The sequence below is a fragment of the Panthera leo genome, chromosome A2 (assembly GCF_018350215.1).
Source record: "Panthera leo isolate Ple1 chromosome A2, P.leo_Ple1_pat1.1, whole genome shotgun sequence".
Classification (NCBI taxonomy): Eukaryota; Metazoa; Chordata; class Mammalia; order Carnivora; family Felidae; genus Panthera; species Panthera leo.
The window spans coordinates 139,632,883-139,654,727 of record NC_056680.1 but is presented as its reverse complement, the minus strand read 5'-3'; the positions used below and the strand labels follow the sequence as shown (position 1 = coordinate 139,654,727).

Genomic DNA, 21,845 nt, shown 5'->3' with positions numbered 1-21,845 from the left:
TGGCATTTGCTGCATCATTGTGGGCCTTGAACATGAGGACCTTAAATGGTATACAATTTGTCAGAAGCAAGGAACCACCTGAGTTCAAGTAGAGGGAAACGTGTAAGTTTAGAGTAGAAAATTGGCATGGAGTGTTAGGAAATATTGAATAGACTGGCTTGGCTAGAAATGAGAATAGTATTTGTTTCAGAACATAATGATAAGTTTGAAGGGTAAATTGAGGCCAGATTTTGGAAGAACTTGAACTTCAGACTTAGAGGTTAAACTTTAGTCCTTAAGTTACTAGTAAAGAGGCAAAAAAAGATTTTTCATTAAAAAGTATCAAGATAGGAAGGATCTAGAGATGGGGAAAATTAGAAATTACATTCATAATGGGAATAATTAAGTAACAGTTTAAAGTTTACTAAACATCTTATTCATTCTCTCAGCTGACCTGGCCTGGCTAAGGAACCGGAATTGTAGCAGCATCTAGAACAAAAAAAGGGTTATGAGGGATAGTAACATGGTCTTTGTGCACATGGTGGACACTACCTGTTGCTGATAGCACTTTTTCTGCTGTGTCCAGATGCGGTCTCTGAATACTCAGTGCATCGTACAGGTAGCCACTACCAGTCAGTCCAGGTTCACATAGATGAATGACATCTAGTTGCCATCCCAAGGTTATATAATGGCAATGTTGTGAAGGAAAGAATGGCAATATTCAGTTGGCTGTGTGAATTCCAGATGACAACAGAACCTCCTGATGGTAATAGCAAGATAGTAGAGATTGTAGGAGTAGAGCTTTTGGAATCCTTTGCAGAGTGTTGATTATTGAGGCCATGGGAGTGAATTCAGTCTGTGAAGGTGTCAGCGCAGGTCAAGATTGCAGAGGGAAGTAGTCTAACCCATATTTGCCTTGGCCGGCACGTGAGAAGGATGGGTTTCATTGAGGAGTTGGAGGCAGAGAGGTATGTTTTCTTTATCATAAAATTCGTATTGTACATGCTGTTCTGAAACTTAACTTTTTCACGTATATTAATATATATTTCATATGTTTCCATGTCCATTTGTATCTGTTGCATACTTTTTATTACTGCATCCTCTATTTTGTGAGTTTCTTGTAACTTACTAGTCTCTGTTGGTGGGTGTATTAGTTTTCTGGGGCTGCCATAACAAAGTATCACAAACTGCATGGCTTATAAAAAGCAAAATTTATTCTTGCTCACTTAGGAGGTTAGCATTCTGAAATCAAGGTGTCAGCAGAGTTGGTTCCTCCTGGAGGCACTGAGAGACTTCATCCCATGCCTCTGTCCTAGCTTCTGGCATTGCTGGCAATCCTTGATGTTTCTTGGCTTTACTCACGACTCTAATCTCTACATATGTAATCACATGGTGTTCTTTACCTGTGTCTTCTCTTATAAGAATGCCAGCCATTGGATTAATGTCAACCCTAATGACCTCATCTTAACTTGGTTACATTTGTAAAGATCCTCTTTTCAAGTAAGGTCATATTCATAGATACAGGTGTTAAAATATAAATATAAATATAAATATAAATATATATATATATATATATATTTTAATGTTTGTTTATTTTTGAGAGAGAGAAAGTGGAGGGAGAGGCAGACAAAGAGGGAGACACAGAATCTGAAGCAGGCTGCAGGCTCTGAGCTGTCAGTACAGAGCCCAACGTGGGGCTGGAACCGCTAACTGTGAGATCATGACCTGAGCCGAAGTCAGACGCTTAACCAACTGTGCCACCCAGGAACTCCTCAACATATCTTTTAGGTAGACATAATTCAGCCCAGAGCAATAGGTATTTTTTTTCTCTCCAAGTTTTTGCCTTTAGAAACATATGTGTTTCTAAACATACAATGAACATTCAAATACATATTTTTATGTATCCTTTTGAAGTAATTCTATTGAATAAATTCTTAAGAAATTATGTCAGAGGGCATGAGCATTAAGAATGTTAATATATACTGCTGAATTGTTTTCCAAAACAGTTGTTTCTAAACTCCATATATTCTCATCAACACTAGGATTTAAAACTCATTTTCATTTTGACAGATTCACGGGTCCAAAAAAAATATATATATATCTGTTTGGTTTGTAGTTTTTGGTGAAGTTAAACATCTTTTTATGTCTGTTGATAGATATTTCTTCTGTGAATTGTTTGTTCTTTGTTTTTAGACAATCTTTTTCTATTGGGTTTTTTCTTAGTGATTTGAAGAATTCTTTAGAGATGGTAATTGTATATTACAGCATTTTTTTTTTTGCAGTTTGTCATTTATCTTTTGACAAAGCATATTTGGTATTCCTGGTCATTGCAGGGGTTTTAAAGTTTTGTAAAGTTAAATATAATAGTCTTTCTGTTATATCAAGTTTTTATTTAATAATGTGCTAGCTTAGAATTACAAAAATATTTACTCAGTTTTCTTAGTACTTTTATGTTTAAAAGTTGAAGCCTCCAGCTTAAATAGTGGATTCATCTATGTCTCCTTGCAGTTTTATCAGCTTTGGCCTCACATATTTTCATGCTCTGTTATTGAATGCAACATATTAAGTATTGTTATATCTCCCTATAGACATGGTCTCCTTATCATTATATAATGTCCCTCTTATACCTGATAATTTTCCTTGCTCTGAAACACACTTTGCCCAATATTAATATAGCTTTCTTTTATTTAGGGTTAGCATAGTATATTTTTCTCTATCCCTTTACTTTTAATTGCCTGTGTCTTTATAATTAAAAAAAAAATTTTTTTTGTAAACAGCATGTACTTGGCTCTTTTTTTTAAATCCATTCTGATAGTCTCTGTCTTTTAATTGGCATATTTAGACCATTTACATTTAAAGTAATTATTGATATAATTAGATTAATATCTACTATATTGTTAATTTTCTATTTGTTGCCCTTGTTCTTTGTTCCTTTTTTTCTCCTTTCTTTATCTTTTTTCTTTTTTTAATGTGTATCTTTGAGAGGGGAGAGCAGTGAAAGAGGGAGATACAAAATCCAAAGCAGTCTTCAGGCTCTGAGCTGTCAGCACAGAGCCCGATGTGGGGCTCGACCCATGAACCATGAGATCATGACCAGAGCCGAAATTGGACACTTGACCGACTGAGCCATCCAGGCACACCTGGTTTTAATTGAGCATTTTATATGATTCTATTTTCTTTCCTCTCAACATAATCGTTTTTACTTCTTAAAAAAATTTTTAGTGGTTTTCCTCCATTGTGCAATATATATTTATAATCAATCAAAGTTCAGTTTCCAGTAACACTATATTGCCTTGTGGGTGGTAGAAGTACTTTATAACATAAAACTCCCAGTTCTTCTATGTCATTCCTTATAATATTGCTGTCATTCATTTCACTGATCTATAAGCCATAATCACTGAATACATTGTTGCTGTTACCTATTAAAGCATTTATAAAGAAGAAAAATAGGGGCACTGTGGTGGCTCAGTTGGTTGAACGTCTGCCTTTGGCTCAGGTCATGATCTCGCTATTTGAGGGCTCGAGCCCTGCATCGGACTCCATGCTGACAGCTCAGAACCTGGAGCCTGTTTTAGATTCTGCGTCTCCCGCTCTCTCTGCCCCTCTCCCACTCATGCTCTGTCTGTCTGTCTGTCTCTCTTCTCTCACACACACACACACAAATAAATAAACATTAAAAAAAGAAGAAAAATAAAAGATTTTATTTAACCTTCATTTATTCCTTCTCTAAAACTTTTTTCTTTCAAGTATATTCAAATGACCTATATCATTTGCTTCACCGTAAGGAACTTTTAGCACCTCTTGCAAGTAGACTACTTGTCTAGTAGGAACAAATTCTCTCAATTTCTGTTTGTCTTAAAAAATACTTTTCCACTTTTGAGGATAATTATGCTGGATACAGAATTGTAGATTGGTGCATTTCTCTTTTAGCACTTTAAATGTTTTACACCTTTCTCTTCTTGTTTATGTGGTTTTTTGAAGAGAAATTTGATGCAATTCTTACCTCCAGTAGAGGGAGGAAATTCCTCCAATAAGAATTCTTAGGTTTATTTGAAATCATCCTGAATGAATCCTTAATTTTTCAAGCCTAAGTTTGATGCATCTAATGATTATGGTCTTATTATTTTTGAGGAGAACTTAGAGAAGTTTGAGAAGCATAAGTTATTTTAATTCTTTATTTGATTAAACATACTCAGAATGATCTTAATTTCACATTGAAAGACCTGAAAATAATGCTGACAGTATATAGCTAATCAGTTAATATTTATTCAATTTCACCATCAGGAATTCACTATTAGAAAATATGGAAATCAGGGAATTGGCTTTATGCATACATACACCCACCTATATCCTGGAAGGCTCTGTTAGTGCTACATTTTTATTTAATTCTTACATTGTTGTATCTCTTCCTTGAGCTCAGACCAACCTATTTATTTCTAAAAACAATTTTTCCACAGAATGCGAGGAAACAGTTTGAATAACTCAAAATATTATGTAATATTCAGGTGTTAGATTTTGGAAAAAGATCTCTGATAGCAGTCAAGTGACTTATTATTTAAAAAATGACTTTTCTTTCCCATTAAAAATACAGTGCATTGTCCCATAATGGAGCCTGGTGACCATTAGCCACATGTGTCTGTTGAGCACTTGAAGTGTCATTAGTTCAAATTGAGATGTGCAGTAAATGTGAGATGCACACTCTATTTCTAAGACTTGGTACAAAAAAATAATAAAATATTTCATTAGGATTTTAATATTGAGGGGCTCCTGGGTGGCTCATTCGGTTAAGGGTCTGACTTTAGCTCAGGTCATGGTCATGATCTCGCGGTTCATGGGTTTCGCCTTGCATAGGGCTCTGTGCTGTTAGCAAGCAGGCTGCCTTCAATCCTCTGTCTCCTCTCTCTCCCTTTCTCCCGCCCTCTCTCTTTCTCTCTCTCTCTCTTTCTCAAAAATAAATATTTAAAAACAGAAAGATTTTGATGTGGGGGCACGTGGCTGGCTCAGTCAGAAGAACATGTGACTCTTGGTCTCAGGATTGTGAGTTCGAGCCCATGTTGGGTGTAGAGTTTGCTTAAATAAATAAACTTAAAAAAAAAAAAGTTTTTAATATTGATTATATGCTGAAATTACAAATTAAGAAATATATTCAGTTAAATATGTTAAAATTAATTTCATTACATTTAAAAAAATTTTTTTAATGTTTTATTTACTTTTGAGAGAGAGAGAGAGAGAGAGAGAGAGAGAGAGACAGAGTACTAGTGGGGAAAGGGCAGAGGGAGAGGGAGACAGAATCCGAAGCAGGCTCCAGGCTCCGAACTGACAGCACAGATCCTGATGTGGGGCTCGAACTCATGAACCATGAGATCATCACCTGAGCTGAAGTCAGACGCTTAACTGACTGAGCTACCCAGGTACCCCTCTACACATTTTTAATTTATATATTGGCTAGTAGAAAATTTGAAATTGCTTATGTGATTCACATTATATTTCTAAGTGCAGACTCAGGCAGTTTTCAAAATAATATTGATAAAAATGGAAATCATCTATGAACCCCATCATCCAGAACTAATTCTTATTAATGTTTTTGTGTATATCCTCCTAGCTTTTGGTTTTCATGAATTATTGAATGGTAAATGAACATGTGTACTTATTCTCAACAAACACCCCCTGACAAACACAGATGTTTATTTTTTTATTGACATTGTTTCATGTCAGTAAGTATACTGTTTTCAGTGGGCACATCCTAGAAGCTTGACCAATTCCCTAGAAATAGACAGTTATTTTTCTTTTCTTTCTTTTTATTCTAACATTCCCCCTAACATTTGTATGTGTATACATATATTCCATCTATCTTCACACACTTGATCTGTTATTTTACTTTGATAATTTCCAAGAAATAGAATTGCTTAAAGGGATAAGTGCATTTAAAAAAAAAATTTTTTAATGTTTATTTTTGAGAGAGACAGAGCACGAATGGGGGTATGGGGGGCAGAGAGAGAGGGAGACACAGAATTCGAAGCAGACTGCAGGTTCTGAGCTTCAACGCAGAGCCTGATGCAGGGTTTGAACTCAGTGAGCTGTGAGATCATGACCTGAACTGAAGTCAGAAGCTTAACCGACTGAGCCACCCAGGTGCCCTGGCATAAGTGCATTTAAAATTGGATTTTATCTTGTCAGATCGCACTGACCAATAATTTGTGCCTTTTATTATGACAATCTAGTATATTCTTTGTAGTCCTAAGTAACATTAAACAAATACAAATAGCAATAATTATTAATTTAATTCCATAAAAAATGTTGTGATTTCTTAAGTATGATTTTCCTGAATCTCGGGTATTATTTTTCCAAGTTTAGAGATTTCTCAATTTTAAAATGAAAGTTAATGAATGAGAAGATAAATGCAACAAGGTACTTTACAATCAGAGTTTATGTATCTCCCTTATAAAGTGGGATATTACGGGTTTGTTTTTTCAAATAAAGCAAGTAAGAAGGTTGCATTAATATTTGTTAGTAGCAACTTTCCCTTTATTTAGCCACCTTGCAAACAAGATTGTATCAAACATAGAAGTAATTAGCTTGGTGGTTTGTTTTAAAAACTCATCACAATAAGGTATTTTTTTCACTTTTAAAACAGTTGAGGTAGAGGTGCCTGACTCAGTTGGTTAAGCATCTGACTCTTGATTTCAGCTCAGGTCATGATCTCATGGTTTGTGGGACTGAGCTCTGCGTTGGGCTCTGCGCTCATAGCCACAGCATGGAACCTGTTTGGGATTCTCTCTCTCCCTCTCTGCCCCTCCCCCATTCTTGCTCTCTCATGCGTGCTCTCTCTCTAAATAAATAAATAAACATTAAAAAATTGAAGTATAGGGGCACCTGGGTGGCTCAGTTGGTAAGCCTCTGACCTTGGCTCAGGTCATGATCTCACAGTGTGGGAGTTCAAGCCCTGCGTCAGGCTCTGTGCTGACAGCGCAGAGCCTGCTTGGAATTCGTCTCCCTCTCTCTCTGTCTGTCTGTCTGGTCTGTCTCTCTCTCTCCCTCCCTCTCCCTCCCTCTCTCTCCCTCCCTCTCTCTCTCCCTCTCCCTCTCCCTCTCTCCCTCCCCCCCAAAAAAAAGTATAAATAAACATTTAAAAATTTAATAAATAAATAGATAACATTTAGATGGAAATTGAGAGGAGCTAGAATAGCCACAAAAGAAAAATGTTGGTCCACCATACCTGATTTTTAAGGTTTATAATAAAGCTATAATAATCAGATCAGTGTTATATTGGTATTATGAAAAAGGTTCCAGGTCAATTCAGTGATGGAGGATAAGGAAGGCTTGTCTCCCTCTTCTGTGGATGGAGGTTGAGGTGGAAGCAAATTCCTGTGATTGGTGGCTTTAAAATATTAGTAATGGGGATGCATTAACTTGGGGTTTTCACCATGTCATATAGATGTTTATGATTAATTGAAGTGCCAAGAAGAGAACTGTTGTCATTCTTCTAAAATACTGTAACAATAATTAATATGATTCTAAGAAAGACACTCCTTTCAATTTAGTTGAGCTAATGAATGAATGCAAAATGCATATAAATACTGTGCTGGGACTAAGTGTACATAATTGGAGAATACATGGCCCTTGTTTTCAGAGGATGAATGGTGCATTGGCGAAACACCCTATGTAGGGACCTGTCACAAGTCAGTCAATGATATGTCCTTCATTGGATGTGTAAATGAAACGTTATGGGATTATGCAGAGGGAGAAGTGTTTGAGGACATAGTGGAAAAACTTGATTAAGAGTGTGCTATTTGAACTAGGTATATGGAGTTTGACAAGTTTCAAACATAATATTCCAGCAGAGTGAACATAATGAGTTAAGATGAGAAATATAGTATGTTTGGGCATTTGTAGATTATTTGGCTGCCATCTGTTATATCTTGGGTTAATAGCAGGAGGCAAAGGTGAAGTTGTTAATTGCCGCAGGTTAAGAAAGAGTTTGAATCCTTGCCAAAAAGTTGCCCTTTATTCTTACCAAAGAGAAACCTGTTCCGTTTTGAGCATGAATCTATATATTAAAAGATAATTGTCAAGAATTTATGGAGAATAGTGTCCTCTCAGGCTATTAAAATACATCAGGCCAAAGGAAGTACTGTATGAATTCAGCTCCACATTTATATGATTGCATATAATAGCATATATGTATAGTGAATAAAGTGTCTTTTCTCATTGATTTCCATTAAGAACTTGGAGGTATGAGAATTACTTAATATTTACTTTAAGAAACCAATTGTTAGTTAAAGCTCTTTGGCACAAATAACAGAAACTGGTTCTGGCTGGTTTAAGCAAAAAGGAATTTATTGGCTATCAGAGGATCCCATGGAATCCGGGACAGAATTGAACAATAAAACTTCAGGAGCAGCAGGAGGCTGGGAAGTTCTGAGAACAACAGCAGGAGTTGGTGGAACTTCTCTCAACTCCAGTCATCTCTTCCCTCAACCCGTTAGTCCTGTGACTCAGTTTGGAATTCTAAATTTTAGGGAGAGAATCTTAATTGAGCATAAGCACAGGTGCTTGTCCCTGGAGAAAGGAACTGAGTCTTTAATACCAGAAGTATTAGGGTTGGGGGACAGGCAGTACCTGCTTATGTTCTGTTTATCATGTGTATAAAAGTTAGTGAAAATTCTATTAAGATATAGTACATGATTATTTATTTGGTCTGTCACTCACCTAAACCTGCTTTAGATGCCATTGTAAAAAATATTTACTGTACTAAGGTGTTGTTTTTAGTTACAATTCTGATCCCAGATTTGCAGACTGTAGAGGTGTGAGGGTTTCTTTCATGTTTTCGCAGGCTTGGGTTTTTTTTTCTGGTTCTCCTTATTTTTTAATTGACCAACTTGCTGAAAACAGGAAATGTTAGTTCTCTAATTACTAGTTTCTGTAAGCTAGTAGTAGAGCTTTAAAATGATCTGATTGGAAATATAGCAACTGATAATGTGAGTATCATAATAGTTAACATTCAAGAAGTACATACAATGACAAGCAGTTTTCTGAGTACTTTCTGTATTTCATTTAAATTTAATCACCCTATGATGAAGAAATTGTTCAGAACACTTTACATGTATTAACTAATTTACTCTATAACACAAAATTAAGTTAGTAATAGTATCCCCATTTTGCAGATCAGGAAATGGATTGGAAAGATGAGTATATAATTACCTAAAATCGCTTAGCAAGTGAGTGGTGGAATCCACCCCAGAATCTGTGCTTTAGTCCTCACGTTATTCTTCCCTGATATCTGTGATTCTCTACCCTTACTTTGTCCCCTGTCAGAATTCAGCATTTGCTTCTCAGCCTTTCTAGAGCACTTTATTTTTGTTTTCATTTCGGTACATTTCATTTGGTACATTTTCATTTTGTAGCATTCATTTAAAACATATCTCCCTAATTAGGTCACTGGAGACAGAGACTAGCCCTTAATTATTTTTCTGTTTTCAGTATATAATAAATATCTGTTAAATTGAATTTAATACTGTATTCAAATTGAGTCTCTAGTTAGCCAGACATTTTGGAATAAATATGATTTTATTCTTTTTATTATGAATATTCCTTTGTCTAATGATTCCAACTCTGTTCCACTCCTGACCTTATAAATTCTATGTCTTATTCTAATAAAGTATTTATATAAAATCTCTCCCTTGGATTTTCCAGAGCAGTACTATCCAATGGAACTTTTCATGATGGTGGACGTATTCTGCATTTGTACCATTTAATAAGTAGTCATCCATGGCTATTGAGCATTGGAAATGTGGCTAGTAAGACAAAGGGACTGAATTTTCAGTTTTAAATACCTGTGTGTGGCTAGTGAGCTCCTTATTAGATAGTGCAGCTCCAAAGAGCAGAAGGAAAAGGAGTCTAGTAGCATCTTTTCACCTCCTGCCTTAGGCATCTCCTGCCTGAGTCACTCACCTTGGCTCAAAATTAATTCTTCCCAAATAATTTATGCATTAAAAACACAGAACATTTAAGTATCCAAATATGTACATGGGATCCAGTCACCCATTCCATTTAGAGAGAAAATTATTAGCTTGCTGTTTTTGCCTTTATAGTGCTTAGTGTAACATTATAGAGTAGAATTAAATTATATAAAATCCTAACATTTAACCCTGCCCCCCAAGTTTATGGTTTATTAATGATAAAAATCTTTTAAAAGAAAAAAAACATGATCTACCATTTATTTTAATACAGTCTGCTTCCTACTCCTTTGTAGTGGTTGCAATCGAACATCTAGTTAGGCATGTTCATTCAGTTTCAGTAATGATAACTGGAGTTAGAAATATTGGTTCATGCATTTTGAATAAAAAATGCCTTTTGAAACTAGCAACATTAAGCTTTCTGAGGAAGTATATGAAATTTGGTTTATTAAATGATTTCAAATTATTGAGTAGATCATTACTGATGTTTAACACTATAATTTTAAGTCTGAAGTTGTTAACAAGGGATAAAATTTTTAATTGAAACATAATTGAAATACAGCATCATATTTTAGGTATACAGCATCGTGATTCAACATTTATATGCATGGCAAAAGGATCACCATAATAGATCTGGTTACTGTAAAGTGTAAACCTTAAAAACAACCTTAGAAAGGTCCTTGGGGCACCTGGCCAGCTTAGTCGGTAGAACATGTGTCTCTTGATCTCAGGGTTGTAAATTCAAGCCCCAGGCTGGGTGTAGAGATTACTTAAAAATAAAATCTTTGAAAAAATAAGAAAGATTCTTGCCTCTCTTTTTTTTTTTCTTTTCTAATAATTCTTATACATCATGTATGAGTCTCAAATTTTGAATCTAAAGTCTTTAGGTTGTATGTTGAATTTAAATTCCATTTACTCTCAGATTAATTTCTTTGCATGTTCTTCCCCCACCTTGATTGTACATATGGAAGTCAAGCAAATTAAATGTGTGTATATATATATGTGTATATATAATATATGATATATAATGTGTACAAAAGAAATGTGTATACATATTACACATAATTTATATACTTCTATTTATATTATATAATACATGTAATATGTATACACATCCTTATTACTGTCTTTAAAAGCTTGGATAATTATGAATTGCTGCATATAGAATAACAAATATGGAAGACAAAACCGACTGAATTTTATTTAAACTTGCTGTCTTGATTAATCATGTTAAGAGTTCAAAAGACTCAAAGGGAAAGTTTATGAAAGAAGCCATAGACTTTGGCCTTCATTACAGACATAGGCTATCTTTTTATAATAGCCAAAGTTTGCCTTTTTATTACTTTATGCCTTTAGATATTATAGTATGTTATTTTCAGCAATGTTCACTTAATTTTTAAGGGAAGGCTTTTTGGGGTGCCTGGGTGGCTCAGTCGGTTAAGTATCTGACCGGCTTAGGTCATGATCTCACAGTGTGTGAGTTCAAGCCCCATGTGGGACTTTCCGCTTTCAGCACAGAGCCTGCTTTGGATCCTCTGTCTGCCTCTCTCTTTGCCATGTGCTCTCTCGCTCTCTCAAAAATGACTTTTTTTTTTTTTTTTTTTTTTTTAAAGGAAGGCTTCTTAAAAGCTGCGAGAAATTCTTCCTGGGTTACAGTTTTTAGATCACAAAGATCTTTTTTTCACCCAGACTTCTACCATGATATGACTTGAGTGGGTCTTTTTCTTTTTTGTGTGTATTTTCACATCAATATTTAATTTTTTGAAAAACTCAAATACTCACATGGTATAAAATCAAAATATATGAAAGTGAAAAGTTTCTCTTCCATGCTATCTTACATTTGCCTCATCCTTCCTCCCCTCACAAAAAACCTTTGCATATACAAAATAGGTAGCAACTGTGTCCATTTTGAGTTTTATGCATACTAGGCAAATATTGATTCTTGCTATTGTGCACAAATGTTAACATACTACACCTTTCATTTTACATCTTGCTTTTTTCTCACATAACAATGTATCTTGAGGATTTTTCCTTATTACTTAGAACCTCTTCATTCTTTTATTTTTTTAGCAGCTGTATTGTATCTCATTGTATAACTAAATTGTAGTTTATTTAATGAGTTGTGTGGGTATTTTTCTTGATGACCTAGAAAGTTCGAGTTGCCTGAGTAATTTTGGATAATATTAAGGTTCTGAAGATCTGAATTAATAAATGTAAGATTTGAAATATTTTGTTGATTTTGATGGAAGTCTTTCTAAAATGTGTTAGTTCTTTACCGTGGTTTAGTACAACAGAACAAACACATTACTGAACTTATTTTAACTCCTATGTGATAAAGTAGGTCCCTATGTGAATATTTGAGGTACCATATATTTTACTCTGCTATATTTTCTTGCTCCAAAAGAAATACATCATTATTATAGGATGCAAATTGCCTATCATGCTTCATCTGATGAACTTATCCATTTTGATTATGGTTAAGACTTAACTTTTTTGGGGTTATTGTGAATCAGTTATAGCTCTTCTTTCATACTGTATGTCACGCTATCTTTGCTTATGTAATATTTCTCATTCCTGCTAATTATTAGATCCTTTCATCTCAGTATTTTTTAGATATTTTGCCTGTAGTTTTTTGAGTATGTGGGCTCTACTGCAGCGGACTTATGGCAGATCTGTCCAGGAAACGCTCACGTGGGCTTCCTTTCAGAGAATTTTTGTTAGTACCAATGCGATGTGTACTAGTGGGGAAACTCTGGTACTAGTTACATCAGAGATCGTAACTTTTCCTGTTCCAAGTATTCATTTATGTTGAGTAGAGTTGACACATAGCATTACGTTAGTTTCAAGTGTACAACATATCTCACCACCAAAAGTGTAGTCACCATCTGTCACCGTACAGTGTTGTTATAATAGTATTGACTATGTTCCCTGTGTTTTGTTTTGTTTTTAGTGTTTATTTGTTTGCGAGAGAGAGCGAGAGGGCGTACACAAGCAGGGGAGGGCAGAGAGAGAGGGAGACAGAGAATTTGAAGCAGGCTCCAGGCTCCGAGCTGTCAGCACAGAGCCCAACTCAGGGTTTGAACTCACGAGCTGTGAGATCATGACTTGAGCCAAAGTCGGACACTGAAGGGACCGAGCCACCCAGGTGCCCCTGTGTTCTCTGTGCTTTTTTTTTTTTTTTAATGAACTTTGAACTTCTCAGCATATTTGATTCCTATAGACTTTAAAAAAATGTTTTTTTAATGTTTGTTTATTTTTGAGAGAGATAGAGACAGAGTGCAAGCCGGGGTGGGCCACAGAGAGAGAGGGAGAGAGACAGACAGACAGACAGACAGACAAAGAAGTCTTAAGAGGCTCCAGGCTCTGAGCTGTCAGCACAGAGCCCGACGCGGGGCACAAGCTCATGAACTGCGAGATCATGACCTGAGCCGAAGTCAGGTGCTTAACCGACTGAGCCACCCAGGCCCCCCTCCTGTAGACTTTTTAACTCTAGATTTCATTTTATTCTTTAGCATTTCCTGGCCACTAAAAAATATTTAACCTAACCATTGGTGTAGTTTGAGAGGGTCTAATTACCTAACCAGTCCACTGACTTTTGAAGAGAATCTTCTTGGTAAGGCCTAGTGAAAAGAGGAACTGCTTCCTCCTGAAATGGACTAAAGTGCCTTGTTAGGCAAGCTCATGTTGCTTATTCTCATAAATAGTAGGATATTAACTGTAGGTTAAGTTATAACACTTTTTGAAGGAGTCAGGGAAGGGATATGATAGATGACATCTGAACTGAGGTTTGAAAGGTGAACAGAATTAGCCAGGTAAAGGGAGGGTGAGAGAGGGTGTTTTGCCTTTGGGAGCAAAGAACTGAAATGGAAAATCAGGACATGAGAGAGGATAATGATTAGTGAAAGATGGTGCCCTGTGTCTTCAGTATACAGTGTGAGAGGTGAGAATGAGGTGGCACATGCATTTCTTTCTGTGATTGGGAACAAATTATCACCTCCATCATTTCGCTAATATTCTGCACTGGTCAGACCACATGTACCTATAGACTGATAAGGGCAACCAGACTGATAAGGTATCCATAAATCAGGTCAGACGAGAAATGACCAAAATAAATTCTTGCTGAAAAAGAGATGACCTGAGAAGTAGGGTTGTTGGGGCACATCTTTATGAAAATGAAAATGTTATTGCCACTACACATATATGATATGCTGTGATTAGTGGGGGAATAGTTTACATCTCCAGTTTTGTAGCATTGTAGCCACAGTAACTAGCACTGCGCCTGTCACATAGCAAATGTTCAACAGATATTTAAATGAACGATTAAAGATTAAATACCTGTGGGTGGGAATTGCCAGGAAAACAGGTTTAGGTTCAGTATCTATTTTCTGAGTTGCTCAAGAATAAGAGTTTTTCCCTTCAAGTTGTGAATTCTCCATTGGAGCAAGCATTCAAGCAAATGTTATTTAATTGTCTGTTAACAATATCACGTGAAGAATTCTTACTTGGGGTAGAAAGTTAACTATAAAGACTCTTGCAACCCATCCACATTAGACCCACACATTCCCAGTGACCTTTCAAACCTTTTTTTTATTGAGTGGTTTTTTGAAGTTGCTCAGCCGCAGTTTTTTTCTGTTGATAAAGTCACTGCATGTTAAAAAGTTACTACATTAAGTTTGGTTTGGCAAAAGGAATATATTGAGTTAGCTCTTTTTTTTTTTTTTTTTTTTTAGATACAAAATCCTGTTGCTGCAATTGGTGCATTATATTGTTACTCCAAATAAGGCTGATCCACGTTTTGTGGCCTGAAACTTACATAATTTGGAAGGGTTCTCTTTAAAAAAAGAATCCAAAATTAAATATAAAAATGGTGATTTAGTATGAGAAAAGATAACAACAAAAAAAATACCATAAACATCACAAAATCCAGAAAAATGGCTTATTACTTATTATAACTTATTTCTATTACTATTAATTGATACACTTTCTTGATATTTTTTTTCCTACTTATTTTGGCTATCTATTCATTGAGCACCTCTTTACATGACAACAATTTTGTATTTTCTATAGAGAGATCCTTTCTTCTTGCACACGGCTTAGCAAACTATAGCCTGCTTGTGTCGGTAAATGAAGTTTTATTGGAACATAGTCATCTCCAAATTACCTATGGCTGCTTTTGCACATGCTATGGCAGCAGAGATAAAAGAGGCCAAAGAGCCCACAAGCCTAAAATATTAACTATCTGGTATTTTATAGAAAAGACTCCTGCTCTAGTATGTTTGATCAAAATATTGATAGTTGTGAAGCTCAAAGAAGTTTCCTTAAACTAGTTACTGGTACATCTTTAATTTCCCTCACTTTGTTTAGAGGATGCTTCTTGCCTGGGGATAAAACTCCAGCTCTTGATCTTAGGTGGCTGGACCACTCTCCTTTCCCCAGAAGTGTTCAAAGTTTGGTCTTAGTGTGCCACCCCCAGCAGGGTGCTAAATAGCAGTCATTCATACCTTTTCCTTGGGGTTAAAGATTGGGTCTGGGAGCATTTTGTGTTCCAAGAGGGACAGGTTATTTGCTGGGGCTGGACGGATGTCGAGGTAGTGCATCCTTGATGGAAGTACCAGGATGACCTCCAAGAATAGCTACAGAGGAGCCCTTAAGCATGTGGCTGGGGTTGCTGCTCCTTCATGTGCTCCCCAAAGGAGAACAAACCAAATTTTGTAAGGGACACTTCCAAGTAAAAGATTCTGAAACTTAAATGAATTGGCTTCTTGGTAAATCTGCTTATGTCCCCAGGTCGTATAACTTACATCTGTTTGAAGTTTTTCTTTCCATAAAGATCCTTTTTTCTCATGCACTAGTAGTCCTCTATTTGCTACCGCCACTAACTTTCCCCTGCCCTCCTCCAAAATAAGGTAAACCAAATGAGATCAATAGAGGGATAAAATTATATTAAGGATATATAGTTCTTTGAAAATCATTTAGATGTGATAGGTCAAAAATCTAACAAATTAGTAACTGGGATAAATCAATGAGTAGTGTGTGGTGAATATAAAATGAGCATCTGATTGTGAAATTCATCCAGAGCTGACCAATATGAACTTTGAGAAATAAATTGACCTCTTCTGTAAAATGAAGGGATTGGATTATACTCTGGATAAATTTATGGTGAAATGATACTGGGTTCAGGAACACTGAAATCCTATCAGTGACCAAAGTAACAACCTTCCACCTTCTCTTCCCAAACTGTTACTTGCGCAGGAAAGTGGTAGCAGAATAAAAAATATATATTTAATAATATATAAATAAATATATTTTATAATAAAAATGTATAATATACAAAGTGTATAATATACTTAGGTCTTAAAATATAACATACTTTATATTATAGCATAATATACTTTGTATATTTTATAATGTATTTTGTACACACACACACGCGCGCGCGCGCGCATTTTCTTGTTGCCAGAGCTTGGGGCGCAGCCGGTAAATGTTAAACTTTGGTCAGCTGAGGTGGTAATCCTTGGGACCGTCCTTCCCATCTGCACCTTCATTCCCTAAAAATTGAAACCCACAGAAGAGGAAAGAAGAAAAACTCCCTAAAGCATGTCTACTTAAGCTACAGAGAAGGGAGAGGCAGAAGAGAGCAAGCTGCACCTATTTGCTGCCCGTCTACTACAGTGTCCTGTCTATTTGCAAACATAACCCAGTCTATATTGAGATCACTATTCCTCTCACCTTTATATGATTATCCTTCAAGTAGAAAACTAAGAGGATGTAAACTTTGCCATTTGTGGTTTTAGCATCTATAATTTTGATTGCAGGTAATGCTAAAGATCTTTGCCACATAATTTACAGCTTTTTGATGTATGAATTTAAATCACAGACACCATATGAGATTGATGTGTGGCCATGACTGGTTTAGTGAGTGAGCTTAGTCTCTTGTCCAGTACATATCTTTTAGTAAGGCTTTTGGATGTAAAATGCATTTAAACAATGATTCCAAAAAAGAAAGTGCATTGATAGTGAGAGTGAGCTCTAAAACTTTTACGATTTATAGATCAAAATTTCTGGGGTGCTGGGTGGCTCAGTTGGTTGAGCGTCCAACTTCGGCTCAGGTCATGATCTTGCAGCTTGTGGGTTCAAGCCCTGCGTTGGGCTCTGTGCTGACAGCTCAGAGCCTGGAGCCTGCTTCAGATTCTGTGTGTGTCTCTCTCTGCCTCTTCCCCACTCACACTCTGTCTCTCCTTCAAAAATAAATAAACATTAAAATTTTTCTGAAAACTTTACTGGTAATTTTAAACACATGTCCAGTATAAATGAAATGGAGGAAGGAGCTAGAACCATCTATACTATGTTATTATTATATTCAAATAATCTCCTACATGTTGCTGCAAACAAACCACCTGAAAACTCTGTGACTTAAAAGCAGTACTGATTTATATTTTATGATTCTGTGGATTGGTGGGGTGTCTAGTTTGTCACCTATGTTCACTCATGCAGTGGCGTTCAGTGGGCAGTCCAGTGGGAACGAGGCTTGGCAAGGACAGGTAATATGATGGGGCCGGCTCTCCATATGGTCTTTCACCCCAAGATTTTAGGGCAGCAGTTCCAGGAGGGCAAGCCACTACGTACAAGTAGTTTTCAAGCTTCTGCTTATATTTGTTGAGGCTCTATTGTTCAAAGCAAATCATATGGACAAACCCAGGGTCCTTGGGCGGGGTGTGGGGGTGGGGAAGAAGAGTATACCAGAACTGAGATACTAAGAGACATCAAAAGCCATTATAGGAATGATAAACCACTCTACTACATCTCTAGACAAAGTCTCCAAACTGCACATGGCTGTTTATCTCTCTAAACCACAGAGGTGAGCCATGTTTGATGATATTTTAATATGAAGTCTGTGACTTCATTCCATGCCACTCTTCTCTTTCTTACCTACTCAGATTAGCACTTTCCCATGGTAGGGTCTTTGTTGATCTGTCTGCAGTGGAATGCTATTTCCTCTCCTCTTCCCTCCACCCCTTTGCTCGCCTGACTCATTCAGTTTCATCCTTCAGGTAAATTGTTACTCTTGGGCAGCCTTCCCATGCTGGGTAGGTTTTACATTTTTCCTGTATGATGCATTTTTCCTTTATAGCATTTGTAATCATTAACAATGTCTTTGTGCCTATTAGAACACATTTCATGAGGACCATGTCTGTAATAAATTTTTGTGCTTGACCTCACTTTCATTCACCCCCACCCCCATTTATCACAGTTCCGTGTACATAGTAGGTGCTCAGTAAACATTTGGTAAATGAATATGCCTACCATGGTCGTTTTCTTAAGTAGCTACTAAGGCCTAAAACACCATTTCTGCTTGATCCATAAGACAGCAGCTGTTTTCTTGTGGCTTTTATACACACACACAGACACACACACACACACACACACACACACACACACACTTGAGATTCTGTTACTTACTGCTTTTGTCCACTTTCTCTTTTAATCCTCCAACTTTGCTTTTTAAAAAATTACGGTTTCTTGTGGAGTCTTCTGTCTTTGATGTATTCTTTTTTAATCTCTACCTTTTTCTATTTTCCTTTCTCTTTCTGGTTATTTCTCATTGTGGAAATTACCAGGTGATAAAATCTGCCCTTTCCAGAGTAAATTATTGGTGTTTTCTTTTCCTGGGTAATTTTTACTGATACTTTGCAATCAGCAGTCTTGTTTCTATTTTTTTTAAATTGCTGGTTTCTGTGTTGGGTTTTTTAGGTGGCTGTGTAACTAAAGCATTGTTATACTTTAATTATTTAGAAAATTGCTCCTTGAAATCACTGCACAATTAAATAATTATAAGAATTCAATCAAATTCCTCGTTTACATGATTTTTAATTTCTTAATTGAAGTATAACCAAATTTTTTCTTTTTCTTTTATAATTCCTTTTATGTTTCATATTAAAATTTCATATTTATGATACTAATGGGTCATTTCATGTGAATATATCGTCAGAGTATTTAGGAACATTTAAAGCAGTTTTATATAATAAGAAAACTTAGGATGGATTTTCCTGGATTAGATTTTAGGAATTTGGATACACACACACACACACACACACACACACACACACAAAAAGCTGGAGTGTTTTGGCTATTAATCTAGACTATCATGTCCATAGGAAAGACTTATGTTTTCAATCCTGTGATTTTTTTCCCCCCCATACTCTGTTTATCTTGGATATTAATTGAAAATATATCTTTAAAAATGATTTCCTTCAACAACATTGTATATTTATTGGATTATTAAAATAATATTTGTAGACAGTTGTTCATTATTAAGTCATCTTAGTACTAAGTAGGCAGTTGGTCAGGCAAGGATCTACAAGACCTAGTATCTTCCAGTCTTTTCCCTGTCATTAGCTGATCCTGTAATAAAAGAAACGTCTGTTTTCCTAGTCTAAAATTCTTATTTTGACCTGTTACATAACATGATCGTTCTGATAATGTAAAAAGAATGTAAACTATAGAAGTGGTGAATCTTTGTGATTTAAGTCTTTCTTACTCAGGATGAAGCTCCCTGTAACAACGTTGGTATGAGTATAGAAGGAATTGGAAGAAGTAGTGATTTTCTTAGTTTTGAGTCAGTGTGGTAGTAGCTAGTATACGTACAGGTAGAACCACCGTCCCAAGACTCATGGCTGTGGAAGGAGGCTGAGAGTCTTCCACTTTTATGAATCATTTGGGCTTTAGAATTTTTTAATCTCATACTTACAGAAAAGTTGCAAATATAGTACAAAGAATTCCTGCATATCCTTCATCCAGATTTGTCAAGCATTTATGACATTTCGTTAGGGTTTCTTCTGTCTTATGTATGTACACATATATATATACAGTTATTTTCAGAACCAGTTGAAAGTAATTGCCGGTATCATACCCCTTTATAATGCTTCATATGTGTATCCTAAAGTCAAGGACATTATCATAGTATTAGTATCAAAATCAGAATATGTAATTTTTAATTTAACAAATGTTTGCTTACTTGGAGCAAAGTGTAGGTGAAGTGAAAATATATATATTCTTGCAAAACCGTTCAGGTGCTTAAGGGAATTACAGTCCACTAAAATGAATAATCAATACAGCAAATTAGTCTATTTTAGAATAAGTTGTGGTACAATAAGATTTACACAAGATATTCAGAAAGAAGGTGCTCTAGAAAAGTGAAGGAAAAAACCAGTCATTTAACCTAGGGAATTGGGGAAATAGTTCTTGACTGGTGCAGAGTCTGCCTGAGAGGTAGAAGTGCACCATTGAAGGACAGTGGGAGAGATCCACATCCCAGAGTTCATCCTTTATCTTCTGTCTGCTCTTGACAATGAAAGTTCTGAGGATGAATGTGTTATTTCAGTAACTTAGTACTGAAATATCAGGACTGTGTATGATAGGACAGGTTCTGTTTCTACAAAAGCTGATATATTACTTGTTTCCTTTTAATTAACAAATTTTAACCCTAATATTATTGGGCTAATAAGAAATAGATTTCTTTTCCTAAGCACTTGTCCTCAGGTTGTTTTTCAATAATACCTCTCAGTTATGAGAGACCAGATGTAACGGAGTTGAGTAGCTGTAATTTCTTTAAAGGAATGGAAGGAATGTTTTCAAAAGCTTAATTAAGTCACTGTCAATCTAGGGCTTAAGGGATAGTCACTGTTTTAATGTTTCTAGCATTTATATATTAAATTTTATATGTGTAAGCTATTCTTGCATTTACTATAATTTTCCTGAATTAATCAGAAAGAGCTTTATATAATTTTCAGACTTTGCTAGTTGAAGATAAAAAGGGCTGAAAGAGGCATATACTGACAGTATGATTGTAGTAGAAATTTGAAAATCCAGTTATTGAAAATAGCTTCTGATTACAGGTGGGTTCTTCAGTATTAAAATTCTATAAATTGTTTTAGAATAAGGTTTATTCTGCTAACCACGTTTATGTGGAATGCTATTAAACTGTTTCACAGGTCTTTATTTCTCAAGCAGATGTTTTAAGAATTTGTTTTACATTTATATAAATGTTTAAATGTAGATTTTTAGTTTTTGTTACTTTTTTTTAGGTTCACATATACATTTTACATGTTAATGTTTGGTCATTTGGCAAGGGGATTTCCATAATGGAATTTCAGACTCTATTTGATAATCCGTTTTTTTCTTTTCTGAGCTGTTACTTCTTGTTTTTTGGTTAAAAAGAAAAGTAAAAGGATTTTTTTATTTTTTTCTTGGTATCTAGTTTCCTAATTTCTTTTTAGAAATGAATGCCTTTTGACAGCATCATACTAAAAGGACAGTAATTTATATGAATTTGCCTTAGAAAACAAATTTATTCATCTGATTTTTGAATCCTTCAGTCTGTTCTTTAATACCTTTGGGTCATATATGCAGAATCCATTTGTTTTTGGTTGAAGTTTTCAGTGTTAGGAGTTTGAGGTCGGGGAGCCCAAGCCGAAAATGATACGTGTTATACTTGGAGAAGAACAAAGTATGCTTTGAGCAAGCCAAAGGCATAGTGTCCTTTTTTAAGCCCAGCATCCTAGTATATACATTTGATATGTTTCAAACTATCTTTATAATTTTTTTAATGGCTCTTGTGGAAATTTTCTTGCTGCTTTGTGTGCTGTCAATGACTATCAGAAATTCAAAGATGAGTTTGTGGTCTATAAAAGTTAAAAACATAACACGGAGCACTGTTAGTTAGGAAAGTCTTTATACAATTTTGATTCCCCAAAAGTACACTCATCTTACATTTCTGACTTTATTATTATAACTAATATATATAAACTCTGTGTATATGAGTCTGAAAGTTCCCCAGCCATAGTTAGGTAACCCAAAACAACTTTATTTCTAAATCTAATATAGTCTGTTTCCTTTTATAATGACCAGTAT

The 21,845-nt window shown here is 35.6% G+C and overlaps 1 protein-coding gene across 3 annotated transcripts in view; it reads left to right on the top strand.

Moving 5' to 3' along the window:
- The window catches only part of WASL (WASP like actin nucleation promoting factor), a 62,482-nt gene that overhangs the window by 7,304 nt on the left and 33,333 nt on the right, over positions 1 to 21,845 (top strand). Inside the window, exon 1 of one of the 3 annotated variants that reach the window (XM_042923436.1) lies at positions 20,436 to 20,830. The exons of the other annotated variants lie outside the window; for them this stretch is intronic. The gene's annotated coding sequence lies outside the window, so the exon portion shown is untranslated. Of the gene's footprint in view, positions 1 to 20,435; positions 20,831 to 21,845 lie in introns of those variants that run through there. 3 annotated transcript variants of the gene reach the window in all.